This window comes from Hippopotamus amphibius, chromosome 3 (genome assembly GCF_030028045.1).
Source record: "Hippopotamus amphibius kiboko isolate mHipAmp2 chromosome 3, mHipAmp2.hap2, whole genome shotgun sequence".
NCBI lineage: Eukaryota > Metazoa > Chordata > Mammalia > Artiodactyla > Hippopotamidae > Hippopotamus > Hippopotamus amphibius.
This window is the reverse complement of record NC_080188.1, coordinates 83,176,466-83,191,216: the sequence shown is the minus strand read 5'-3', so window position 1 is coordinate 83,191,216 and position 14,751 is coordinate 83,176,466. Positions and strand designations below refer to the sequence as shown.

General features: G+C 36.2%; 1 protein-coding gene across 13 annotated transcripts in view; it reads right to left on the bottom strand.

Annotated features, from left to right (window-relative positions):
* The window catches only part of ARFIP1 (ADP ribosylation factor interacting protein 1), a 110,957-nt gene that overhangs the window by 94,198 nt on the left and 2,008 nt on the right, over positions 1-14,751 (bottom strand). For 3 of the 13 annotated variants that reach the window (XM_057726193.1, XM_057726200.1, XM_057726202.1), the window contains one exon: positions 14,081-14,159. The exons of 9 other annotated variants lie outside the window; for them this stretch is intronic. The gene's annotated coding sequence lies outside the window, so the exon portion shown is untranslated. Of the gene's footprint in view, positions 1-5,360; positions 5,500-14,080; positions 14,160-14,751 lie in introns of those variants that run through there. One more of the 13 variants, XM_057726194.1, reaches the window with a different exon arrangement.

The following is a 14,751-nucleotide window of genomic DNA, read 5'->3' as shown; positions in this document are numbered from 1 at the left end:
AAAAACATGGTTTTCCATGTAGACGTTGAGAAATCTACTGACAGAATTCAATACCCATTCATAATTCAATACTCAAGGAGAAAGGAATTAAGGGAGATGTCTTCAACATGATACATGCTTTAATCCTACAACCACTATCTTATTTAATAAAGAAATAACAGAGGCATTTCCACTAAGAACAGGAACAATGCAAAACCCACCATTTCTGCTACTATTCCACACTAAACTTGAGGTATTAGCCAATCCAAGTATGTAAGAGAAATCAATTAGAAGAATAATAGGTAAAGAAGTAAAACTATTTCTTTTTGCAGATGACATGACAGTATACCTGAAAAACTCCAAAGACTCAATGGTAAAACTAACTAAAAGATAAAAGAACGCAGTGAAAAAGTAGGATACAAAATCAACATACAAAAGGAGTTGGTATTAACATATACACACTACTATATACAAAACAGATAACCAACAAGGACCCACTGTATAGCACAGGGAACTATACTCAGTGTTTTGAAATAACCTAAAAGGGAAAAGAATCTGAAAAACAATCTATATATATAATATATTTATCAATCACTTTGATGTACAACTGAAACTAACACAACATTGTAAATCAACTACACTTCAATTAAAAAAAAGATTTAAAAAAATTCAACAATTTTTGAACTGTTACTGAAAAGCAGTAATCAGAGGACATAATGGCAGAGAAAGATCCCATTTACAATAACAACAAAGAAGATTAAATACTTAGGAATAAATTAAACAATGTATAAAGCCTATATGAGAAAATTGTTTAAACACAACTGAGAGACACTAAGACTGGGCAAGTGAAAAGACATATCCTGTTCTCGGCTATGATGACGTTATAAAGAAGTCATTTCTGGCTTAATTTACAAATTCAATGCAATTCAGAAAAATATAACAAGCTAAATTGTACACTTAAATTAAGTTGTACTAAAGTTGATACGGAAAAAAATCAAACATGAAAGAACAGCCAGGAAAACACTGAAAAAGGAAACTCACAAGGGCACTAACTTTGTCAGATATTAAAACATACCATAAAGTATCTATACTTAAAGCACTATAGTACTAGCACGTGAATAAACAAAGAGACCAGAATAAAAGTCTAGAATGAGACCAAATATACACAAAAATTTAATATATAACAAAGATGACATCTCAAATCACTTAATCAATGATGGGCTTCTCAACAAATGATACCAGGAAAACTAGGTAGCCATTTGGAAAAATACAAAATTAGATCACCATACACAAGAATAATCTCCAAATGGATTAGGAATCTAGATGTATAAAATGAAACCATAGATGAACTGCTAAAAGAAAACAGATGAATCGTGCTTTAAACTTTCTAATTCTAAGAATCTAGAGACAATTTAAAAAAATGATTAATTTTGACTAAATAAAAATGTTTTAAAAACTGTATAACAAGCACTATAAACAAAGACAACTGAAAAACTAGGATAAAATTTTTACAATACATGCCACAATAGGTTAATATCCCTAATACAAAAAGAACTCTTAAAAACAAAGGGAAAAAACCAAAACCAGATAGAAAGCAGGAAAGAGACATGAACAGACAATTTACAAAAAAGATTAAAATGGCCTGCAAAATACAAAAAATGATCAAATTCACTCATAATTAGAGAAATGCAAGTTAAAACAACACTGAGATACCATTTCTCATCTATTAGACTGGCAAAAAATTTTAAATATAACAAAACATTCTGTTACTGAGGATGGAAGGAAACAGGCACTCATATACATTGCTGATAGGAATACAAATTTGTACATCCATTCTGGAGGGAGCTTGGTAATGCCTAACAAAATCGCACATGCACTTACCTCTGAACCCAGCAATTTCATTTCTAGGAATCCATCCTGGGAATATATCTCCAATAATACAAAAATACTTACACATTGCAGCATTCTTCACAACTGGAAAATACTGGGAAGAGCCTAAATGTCTATACATAGGAAAGTGATTGAATAAACTATGACACATCCAGACAATAAAGTACTGTGCAACTGTCAAAAACAGTGAAGATCTCTATGATATGCAGTAACCTCCAGGACAAAGTGATAAGTGAAAAAAGCAAAATCCAAAAATACCTACAGGTATGCTGTTACCATGTAAGAACAAAGAGGATCCATGAAAATACATGTTTCTGCTGACTGGAACAAAATAAATACAAGAAGAATAAACCAGAAACTAAGGAGACAGGTTACCTACAGGGGACAGGTGGGAAAGGAGTGGAAAAAAATAGGCAATGGGAACAAGGTAGCAGGAATAAGGAAGGAATGACAGACAATTCTCTGAATATACAGTTTTAAATAATTCTGACTCTTGGAACCATAGTAATTTTCACATACACTTCATAAAAAAATAATTAAAACCAACCAGGATTTGATAGGAATTCAAGTGGTATAAAAATCACTAACAAGTGAAACTAACTGTATTAGAAATGAATAACCCAGGAAAGGGAAGAGACAGGCAGGGGAAGGGGGAACGAGTAAGGTGGGGCAAAGGGAGATGGGGGAGGAGAGAGAGAGAAGAAAGGGGAAGGGGAGGGGAGGGGGAGGGAAAGGAAGAGCAGGAGAAGAGAGTATCCTGACTGGACACTATGAGGCTAAATACAAAGGAATTATATACAAATTCTGTTAATATAGTTAGTAAAAGTATTTCTCACAAGGGTATAGGTTAATAAATCTTAAATTACTTTATGTGTGTAACAGAACAGAACAAATATGTAAATAGAATATAGATACTGAGAATCTGGTTTCTCACTGTTGGAGAAAAAAGTAATAAAGAAAGGAGAAATGCTAAATAAACCCTGTATATTGGACTGGAATCAGAGTTATCAGTATAAACACATGGTTTTTAATACGTGTGTGTTACTTTTCTTGTACATGTATTTGTTATACACACACACATGCACATGTATGGACAGGTTTCCTAGCTTTGTCCACTGAGAGGGAAGCAGTGATACCCAGTAACAATGAGTACACCTGGTGCTAAGATCTTGGTCTTTAAATACCACTCTCCAATAAAAGGAACCACAACTCTTACAGAAAAGTGGTTGATCCTAAGACTGGGGCAAGGAAAATAAGAGATGACCCTGGGACATTTTCCTGGCGTCAGAAAATAAAAAAAATTCAAGAACAGACAGGGGCCTGTCGAAAGAAGAAAGGACCCAACCTGAAGGAGCCCCTAATGGCCAATGCTGAGACATCTTTAGCAACAAAATAAATAATGATAGTACCGAATTTAAACTCACAGAATAAAACAAATATTAATGAGTCCATACTGACAGAAATAAATAGGTAAATGGGGATAAAGTAACAATTTCTCACAACAGAATCTCAATTAATAAACATAGAAAAGAAAGAGAAAACCAGACATCTCCATCAGTCAAACATCACAGTATTAAGTGTTGCAGAAAGATCCCACTGATGGATACTAAAATTAGAGGGCAAAAGTTTGAGAAGAAACAGTGCTTACATCATCTCCAAGTATCTCCCACAAGGTACTCAACTGAAAAAAGAAAGATACTAAGTAGAGAAACTCACAGTTCACAGTGAAGAAACTGAGCAGATCTAACTTAACCAAGTGATTAAATAATTACCAGCAGTGAGACATATCAAGAGCATAATCCCAGATACACTGCACTGAAAAGGACATCATTTTTGTGGTATGCTTCCCCCAAATGCATAAGCTCAGTCCAATCATGAGAAAACACTGGATAAACCCAAACTGAGCAACTTTCTACAAAATAATTGACCAGTACTCTTCAAAAGTGTCATGGTCATGAAAGACCAGGAAAGTGAGAAATGTACAGATTGAAAGAGACTATGGAGAAATAACCAAATTCAATATGGGTTCCTAGATAGAATTCTGCAACAGAAAAAAAGGACAGTTAGTTGAAAATTTGGTGAAATTCTAATAAGGTCTGTAGTTCAGTCAATAATATTATACTAATGTTAATTTCCTATTCTTGATAATTATATTATGGTTATGTGAGATGTTAGCATTGGGGGAAGTAGGGTAAGGAATATAAAGCAAATCTCTGTACCATTTCAGCAAGTCTGAAACTAGATCAATAAGAACAGTAAGGAATCCTGAGCAAAGGCAGAGGAATTACCTTCAGATAGAAGAAGCAAATCTCTTCCACCAAGGGAAGAGTGAAAGAAGGAAGGAACCCATGGAAATACAGAAGAATGGAATGGAAAATGGAAGGAAGTCAAGGCAGTTCATTTTTGCTGTCTTCTACTTTGCTGTGAAATAGGAGTTATCATCTGCTCCTCTGTATTAATCAGTAGCACCAATCAGGAAAATATATCATTATCATTCAGCTCGAGAAAAGACCAAATGAATGGGGCTGGTCAACAGAAAGACCACGCCATGATTAGGAGTTTGGAACTTTCAGAGGTGAAAGGGGCTGCAGGAGTTAATAACTGATGCCTCAGTGAGGAAGCCTCCACAAAATCCCTGAACTATGTAGTCTGGAGAAATTCTGTGGTGAACACATCCATATCCTGGGATCATGGAACACCCCAACTCACAGGGACAGAAACTCCTGCACTCAGAACCCTTCCATATCTTGCCTAATGTACTTCTTCATCTGGCTATCTATCTGTATCCTTTATCATATCCTTTATTATATAATAAACTGATAAGTATTAAAAAAAAAAAAAAAAGACCAAATAACTCCAGGCGGATAGGGAAACGGGATCAAATTTCTGAGAATGACAGAGACAGGTACTAAGTTTGTGTTTTATTCATATTATTTAAATGCTCTGACCTTCACATTTTTTAAAAGTTAGTTTGTTCATAACTTTAATAATGAACACACATGGAATGACAAGATTTAAAGTTAATGACATTCACTAAACTTACTGTGATAATCATTTCATGACATTTGTAAATCAAATCATTATGCTGTACACCTTATACTTATACAGTGCTGTATGTCAATCATATCTCAATAAAACTGGAAGGAAAAACAAAACTTATGATTATGGGAAACCAAAAAAAAAAAAAAGTTAATAACTTGCAATATGTCCTGTTTAAGATATATATTTTCTGATCTTCACATGAATTTAAAGTTATCTTTTAAGTTTGTCTTCAAAATAAAATGATAAATCATTATTACAAAACTACCATCAATGTTGAGGCTTCACAGGCTGGTTTATACCGGAGACCAAAAATGCCTTAAGTCATCTTTACGGCTCTACTTCCATAAATCAGCCAGAGGTATTCATTAACTAATGAGTGTAAGAACCAATGACCTATAAAGTGAATTACTAATTAGCATTTGTTAAAAAAAAAGCATAATTAATATTACCTGAAGTTAACAATTCATCCAACTGTCTGGAGTTGTTTTTGACCGATCAAAATCACATTTTGTTTTCTTTAAACTGAACAGACTAGATCTATTCAGTTTATAAAGGGAAACTATACAAGAACTTCAATCAGAATTTAATGAGGGAGAATTCTATATCCTACAACTGTTAAATGCATTTAGGGTCTTTCCCAGGATCCAGGAAGGAGAGGGCAGGAAGTAAGAGATTTGCCAGGATCCTGGAAGATAAGAACAAACAAAAGACTCCATGGATACAAGAAAGAAAAAACTGCATTTACAATCTCCATGAGTTAAAAATTCAGAAGTGTAACACTAAAGGATGAATGTTGGACAGAAATTATAACATGAGCACATTTCAAAATTAAGGTACTCACATACCACAGGGATGTGAAATGGTATGCTCAAGGCACACAGGAAAGCAGATACAAAGGGGGCAGACATAAACAGGATATCATAGTGAAATGAGAATTTACACTTTTTTAAAACGAAAGTAAATGTGCTATTACAGAATCTAAAACAAAATTCGCTTGAATAAAATACATATAAGCCTTCTAAGAAATGTCTTGAATTTTTATGATGAAATATGAGTCTCCAAAGAAACATCTGAAGAGTTGTTCTTTCTAGGGGTATTTTAGTAAAAAAGTTGGAGAAGTACTACAAATAATTATGATGTATGGGAGCAAGGAGTTCTGACTGGAACCCAAAGACAATGCTAGGGAGGTAAATACAGAAAACTGAGGGCAAAAAGTAGCAAAACTTAGGCTTGCTTTGGTCTGAACTTGCTCAGCTTCTCTAGACTGGGTATGTCATTGATTTCAGAGACTGGTTAGAGATGAAAGAAAGTGGCTCTATTTCTTTCACTCTCAATAGAATCTACTGAAATATGTCTATCTTTTCTTGCTTGTGGATAAACAGGAAGAGAATGGTAAGATTTGTTTTAATTTCATAATTCAATATTAATTTTCAAGTTGAACTTACTTGTTCACAATTAAAAATTCAGAGTTAAAATACATAGTGACTACATTAAATAACTATATATGCTTAGAGTGAAAAATAATATCTAATTTCTGTTTTAAATAGTGTGTGTTTGGTTTTTTTGTTTTTATGATGGTAGTTACCTTAACATGGGGGAAAAATCCTTTTCCCTGTTGTCAATGCAAATGATATTAAACTGAAAATGGTTTACCACACAATATGTTCAAAGTACATGACACTTGCTTTCATAAGTAGAATAATCAAACAAGATAAAGAATCATTTACATTATACTGCTGTATTTATGTCAACAACTATCTGGTATCTGTGAAAGCTATTTTGTTAGATACTCCTAAATCCTTTCAGATAGTGATAAATTAAGTTCAGGCTGCTCATTAAGATAAATTCAGATAGAAAGCTTTGACAAAATATAGTTAATTCTCAATTATATATAGTAATGAGAAACAATTTAAAAATCAACTTAGCAGATATTCAACTATTCTCATCCTTACCATTATACCAATTTCTAACCAAGTGACAAAATTAACAATTTGGAGAAGTCTTTTTATTTTCCCCATTCAGATTGTGTTACAGAGAAACTTATGAGAAGTAAAATAAGACTCTCAAAACTCCCTGAAAAGAAAACTAGCTGTAAATAAACTCTAAATTATTCAGTGTACTGTGGCCTCATTCTTCACACATTAGCAGTGAAGCCAACCAAGAGAACTGGAGAGTTACTTTAATTCTGTTATTAATTCCCGAAACCATATAAAATAAACCCCTCAATATTCACAGGTAATTTTTTCAATGGGAAAAAGCTCAGAGTATATAACCTAAGAATATAACTTAATAGTTACATATAGAAATATTTATAGATATGTGTATATATATGAATTAGTGTATACTTCCTGGAAGCAATCCAGTAACAATGAGTACACACAGTGCCCCCATCTTGGTTTCTAATACCATTCTCCAATAAAGGGAACCAGCGCTCCCTGGAGAAATGACTGATTCTATGACTGGGGCAGGATATATACAAGATGAACCTCGAGCATCTTGTAGAGCTAGAAAGTACGAACGTGCTTTAAAAAAAAGAACACCATAACAGAACAACAAATCTCAAAAAAATATAGGAACCAACTGAAAAAGCTTCCAGTGGCCAAAATTTGAGCAACAAAGTAATACTGGATTATAATGCAAGGTATAAAATAAATAACCATGAGTCAACACTGATATAAATACATCACTGAAAAAATTAACTGGGGAGAAGAGGCAAATTTCTCTTGCAAAAAAATTTCAAAAAATGTATGTATATACTCCACTGTTAAGGAGGTAGAACACAATTCCCCACACATTGAGTGTGCACTGCACATAATGACTTTTTTCTAAAAAGTGCAATATGCAGGGAGGGGGGGAGTAACTTTACAATGCACAAACTTGACAAACACTGTGTTAAGCCAGGTGATCAAGGTTAACATCAACAGTGGTAAGGCATATTGATAGTATATACTCTTGATATGATAAGTATGGCACTTTACCCTCTGTGGTCTTTCTCCCCAAGACAGCCAGCCTAATCATGAGAAAAGAATCAGACAAATCCCAATTGAAGGAGTCTACAAAACGCCTGACCAGCAATCCTCAAAACTACCAACTTGTCATCAAAAATGAGGAGTCCCAGAAACTGCTAAAACTAAGAGGAGGATAACTATTATAAATTTTGGATTTATTCCTGGATGGAATCCTGGGATAGAAAAAGGTCATTAGGAGAAAACTAGAGCAATCAGAACATATGTTATTTAATAATGTATAAATACGGGTTCATGAACTGTGACAAATGTACCATACTAAAGTAGTATGTTAATAATGTGGGAAAATGGACATGGTATACATAGGAATCTGTACACTATCTCTACAGTAATTCTGTGAATCTAAAACTATTCTAAAATAAGAGTTTATTATAAAATGATCTAAGAATACTGTGCTATATTATTATTTTACAATTACTGCTTTTAATAATTATATCAATAGTATAAATTCATATTAAAATATTTCATTTTTTTACATGTATGCACCCCAATGTTCACTGCAGCACTATTTACAATAGCCAGGATATGGGAGCAACCTAAATGTCCATCGACAGAGGAATGGATAAACAAGATGTGGTGCATGTACACAATGGAATATTACTCAGCCCTAAAAAGGAATGAAACTGGGTCATTTATAGAGACGTGGATGGACGTAGAGTCTGTCGTAGAGAGTGAAGTAAGTCAGAAAGAGAAAAACAAATATAGTATATCAACACATATGTAGAATCTAGAAAGATGGTACAGATGGACCTACCTGCATGGCAGGATGCAGATGTAGAGAAGGGATGTATAGACAAGGGGCGGGGGCAGAAGGGGGCTGGATGAATTGGGAGATTGGGATTGACATATATGCACTACCATATGTAAAACAGATAGCTAGTGGGAACCTGCTATATAGCACAGGGAGCTCAGCTTGGTGCTCTGTGGTGACCTAGATGGGTGGGATGGGGGTGGGGAGGGAGGTGCAAGAGGAAGGGGATATATGTATACATACAGCTGATTCACTTCGTTATACAGCAGAATCTGACACAACACTGTGAAGCAATTATACCCCAATTAAAAAAAAAAAGAAAAAAATAATTTATTTTCATGCACTTGGAAAAAACAGCATAACTGGCAATTTAACTAATATATTTATAAATATTTATATTTAAAATCCTATATTGTGGGACTTCCCAGGCGGTGCAGTGGTTAACAATCTGCCTGCCAGTGCAGGGGACACGGGTTCGATCCCTGCTCCAGGAAGATCCCACATGCCTCAAAGCAGCTAAGCCCATGCTCCACAACTATTGAGCCTGCAATCTAGAGCCCATAAGCCACAACTGTTGAGCCCGTGTGCCACAACTACTGAAGCCCACGGGCCTAGAGCCCGTGTTCTGCAAGGAGAGAAGCCACTGCAATGAGGAGTCCAGGCACCACAATGAAGAGTAGACCCGGCTCACTACAACTAGAGAAAGCCCGTGTGTAGCAACGAAGACCCAAGGCAGCCAATAAATAAATAAATAAATAAACAAACAAACAAACAAACAAATAAATAAATAAATAAAGTTAAAAAAAAGAAAATCCTATATTGCAAAACTCCACGAACTGAAATCTTTAATACTAACAACTCAGAAATCCAATCAATATTTAGGTGTCAGGCACAGATCTAGGTCCTTGGGAGTCAATAATGAGCCACAAAAGAAAATAAGATGTGGTCCCTGTCTGCATGGATATGGAGGTAGCGAGGTATGAAGGATAACTATACGCCAACAAGTGAAATGAAAGTAAGAAAGAATGGTCCAGACAGGGAGAAAAGCACTTGCAAAGGCCATGTAATGCAAGGAGCAAGACAAGTACAATTGACTAATGAAGGCCAGCATGGGTGGAGAGTTAAGCAGAACATAAGATAAGGCTGGAGGGCTAAACATTGTTAAGGAGTTTTGTTTTTATCCTAAAACCAATGAGAAGCCATAAAAAAGACTGGGGAGGAGGAGGGGAGAGGGACGATCAGACGTGTGTTTCAAATTAAATCACTGTACCTTCAGGATGGATGCTGAATTAGAGAGGGGCTGAAACAGAAGTGGGTAGACAAGAATGAAGGCTATTGTAGAAATTCCCGGCAAGACGATGGTAACAAACTAAAGTGGTGGTAGTGGAAATGGGAAGTATTAGACAGATTTAAGAGATATTCAGAAAGTAAGATTAATAAAACTTGTTGACAGACTTGACGTATCAGGGAGAGGGAGTTATTAAGGATCATTCCTACTTTCCTGGATTTTCCAGTTGGAAAGATAATGGAGTCATTCACTGAAACAAAAAAAGAAAAAAAGAAAGAGGACCAACATTTTGGGTGGTTTTGGGAGTGAGGGAGAAATCAGTTTAGTTTTAGACCTTGTATTTGAGATATCTCTAATATGTTCAAGAGAGGTGCCAACTGGAAGGCAAGATATACAGATCTAGAGCTCAGAGGAGATAGAAAACACTCACATCCTTAGAAAAGCTGACATCTTTATCCTAGGAGAGCAGCTAACTATAATCCCTAAACATCCAAGAAAAACATTAGACTTTGACCATCTGGATTTAGTTAAAACAAAAAGCTGGGAGAGAACAATGCAGTAATATTTCATCAGCTAAAACAAAAACTGCTAGGCACCATGGGAACAGAGTTTTAAAAATCTTGTTTCAATAGTATATTTATTATGTCACTAATCATACAGTATTTTAAAGTTTTAGCAGGGCTAGCCAATGTCCTCGGAAATATTCAATACTTGCGCTGGCCAATAAAGTAGCCACTAGCCACATGTGGCTATTGAGCACTGGATATGTAACTGGTTTGACTGAGGAAGTGAATTCTTATCCTATTTTACCTTAAATAATTTAAATAGCTACATGTGGCTAGGGGCGACTCTACTGGACAGTCACAGTTTAGCGCTCCCTCATATATTTCATCTAATCCTGAAAAACTACCTAGGGAATTAACTGAGAGCTGGTGTGGGGGACACAGGAATTAGAGAAGTAGAAGCTTTCATTCCATCTGCTTTTTTATATTACTTGAATTTCTATTTCAAGAATATATCTTACTTGTAAAATTTTAAATATTTTTAATTGTAAAAGCAGATGGACCCAGGGCTTCCCTGGTGGCACAGTGGTTGAGAATCCGCCTGTCAATGCAGGGGACACAGGTTCGATCCCTGCTCCAGGAAGATCCCACATGCCACGGAGCAGCTAAGTCCGTGCACCGCAACTACTGAGCCTACGCTTTAGAGCCCGTGAGCCACAACTATTGAGCCCATGTGCCACAACTACTGAGGCCCACGTGCCTAGAGCCCGTGCTCCACAACAAGAGAAGCCACAGCAATGAGGAGCCCGCGCACCACAACAAAGAGTAGCTCTTGCTCGCCGCAACTAGAGAAAGCCTGCATGCAGCAATGAAGACCCAACACAGTCAATAAATAAATAAATAAACAAAAATTAAAAAAAAAAAAGATGGACCCAGAATCTGTCATACAGAGTGAAGTAAGTCAGAGAGAGAAAAACAAATACCGTATATTAACGCATATATGTGGAATCTAGGAAAATGGTACAGATGAACCTATTTGCAGGGCAGGAATGGAAAGGCAGACGTAGAGAACCAACATGTGGATACAGCGGGGGAAGGGGAGGGTGGGACGAACTGAGACATTAGGTTTGACATAAATACACTACCACGTGTAAAACAGCTAACGGGAACCTGCTATATAGCACAGGGATCTCAGCTCAGTGCTCTGTGATGGCCTAGTTGGGTGGGATGCGGGGGTGGGGGGAAGAAGGTCCAAGAGGGAGTGGATGTGTGTATGTGTATGGCTGATTCACTTTGCTGTGCAGCAGAAACTAACACAACATTGTAAAGCTATTATACTCCAATAAAAAAAGTAATTAATACACACTATAGAAAAATTAGGAAATACAGAAAGAGAAAAATAATCTGTAAACCTACTTTAAGAAATAATCTACAATTAACACTTAGCCACATTATGAAGAGAATCTACATTTTTAACCCTTTTGTTAGAAGGAGCATCAATGGCCCAAGTTACTCTCTCTGAGTTTTGTCACATTTCTCTTCTACCCCATCCCCATCCCAAATACCTTGGAAATCCTATTAGAAAAGCATCACCTCTAGAACTCTACCTCAAGGCTGCCAAAAATAAACACTTAATAGTCCTCTTGCTTATCTCCCTTTCACCACCATCACCCTCTGCCACCAAGATTACACACTTTAACTGGAACCCAATCTCTACCCCACAATGTCATAGAATCATTAGTCACCATGGTGAAAAAGAGTACACACTTTCGAGTCAAACAACTTTATGAGTCTTGTGGTTCTCCTTTTACTGTTTGGATGACCTTGGACTAATTACTTCTGCTGGTTTCTACACTTGTTTCTTCATTTGTTAATAGAAAATAAGAACACCTAATACATAGATAGCATTCATAAAGCACAATGCCTAGCCAGAATAGCACTCAATAAATGACAACTATTATGGACTTCTATGTGCCTGGCGCTGCCCTAGATGCTAAAGGGTAGAGCTCTGAAAGGAAACAGAGTCGTAGCCATCCCAGAGGTTACATTACACTGGCTTTAACTCCCAGGGACCCTTTCCATCTAGTAGGCGAATTCCTGATCCATCCATTATTAGGTGTGTGACCTTATGCAAAGTACTTTAAAATCTCAACTTCTTCATTTCTAACATGGTAGTGTTACCTGCTCTTACCCACTTGAGATGGCTGGAGTAAAAATAAAATGAGAATACACGTTAGAGTGCTTTGTAAATTATTATATGCTAAATGAACAGAAGGTATTAAAGTGTATCACACTCCTCCTTAGACAAAGCGTTCCAATCCATGTGCCAAGAATAGATTACAGGTGTGCTGAAATGTTGACCCCACCCCCACCCCCACCCCGGCCTTCAGGGAGCTGGGGAGTCTGCCATACAAATAATCATTTTTATGTGTGTCATGATACAGAAGTTTGGAAACTTTGCTCTAACACACTATTCTCATGTTGGCAGACACTGGAGCTGGCCAACTAACTCCCTCCTCTGGATGATTCAGGTCTCACCACCAAGACTGTTATTCTTATGATCCTGCTTCAAGGACAGTGATGTCACAGTTCCCCAAAGGATCAAAAAGGATCAAGCCTGAACATCAGGAGCTGCTAGTCCAATGCCATCATACATATACAAAAAAATGAAACAATAAAAACTCTCAGGTGACAATATGGCAAAGATGCTACCGTATTTTCACAAAAGATTTGATCAATTTCCAGCAATATCTGCCTATAACCATCTTAAGATAAAAGGTTAGAAGTAATGGAGGAGAGGGAAATAACAGATGGAGGGAAGATGAAAGAGAAAAGGAACAAAGGAAAGAAAAAAAGAAAATGTATACTTTTGCCTTGTAGAAAATAGCTGAGAATCTGTAAGAGCTATTCAGTGGCTTCCATGACTGCCTAAAGCTAAACTAGAGACTAAAGAGAACAAGATTATTTTGGGGTTCCTTTGTTTCTCCTCTTTTTCATACTTCCTAGAACTAATGCTGGTGTGTATCTGACTTTTAGACTGTTATGGTCCCTAAGTCATCATCATCCTTATTCTGTGGAACCATTCTTTCCAGCCTGCACATATATTGTTAGTTTCTCACCCACAGCCATATTATTGTAAATTCCCTACTAAATTTACTCCTTCCTCCATCCCGAATTTATTCCTAATCCCACCCTAAAGTTATCATTCTGGAATGTATTTATACCTCCAAACTCTTACAATGCCAAGTCTATTACTTAAAACCTTTATTTTCACTCCTCATATCTCACCAAATATATACACATACACACACTCCCACTCCTTCCCCCACACAGATTTATATCCGCCCCGTGGGAAAACTATAAATAACACTCCATAAGTCTCCTCCAAATTCATTTCTTTTTGTCATACTTTTTGGTATGATATTCAACCAGGTGTTCAGCTACTGAAGATTAATAAAAGAAGAGACCTTCTTTACTTAATGTCTGATAGAAAATCAGGGGAGACACCCACAACTCATGCCAAAAAAGATGTAAAGAAAATATAGTAGAAGCAGCCTAGAGTAGTAGTTAAGAGCTCACAGTCTGGATTCAGATAACCTACGTTCAATCCTGGCTCCACCAGTGTAATTCTGGGCAGATTACTTTAGCTTCAGTTAATCATTTAGTTTCAATGTCTTCATCTACAAAAATGAAAATTTTAGCCAAGTTATAAGGTGGCTGTAAGGATTAGATGAGATAATCATATAATAAAACACTTAGCATAATGTCTGGAACACAGTAAGCAAACAAATGTTAATTGTTGTTATGGTGTCAGATATAATCAATCTTCTGACTTTGTCATTACCTTAGAAGGAAATTAATTTAGTGTAATTGACTCTTTATAAACTTATGTTTTCTGTCCCCCCAGAGTGAGGATGCTAGACAGAGGGAAAATTATTTTGTAAGCAGAAGACACTGGTTACTCTAAATGCACTATGATGAGCTGTATAGGTCTCTTCAAGTTCTAACATTCTATGAAACAGGTTTCAAACGTTTTAGGACGTCAAGCCTTGATCAAACACTTCATTATCAAATTATTAAGTTCAAATATGCACTCTAAACTTACATTAAGTTTGGAAAGATACTAACTCATTCACAAAAGAGGACGATCATTAAATTCCTAATACAGAAGTAATATGGAGGGAAAGGAGATGTCGAGATGAGCAGCAACATGCCAAAGGCTTACAGACCACACCACTGAAACATCATTTGCCCTCCCAAACAAAACCGAAG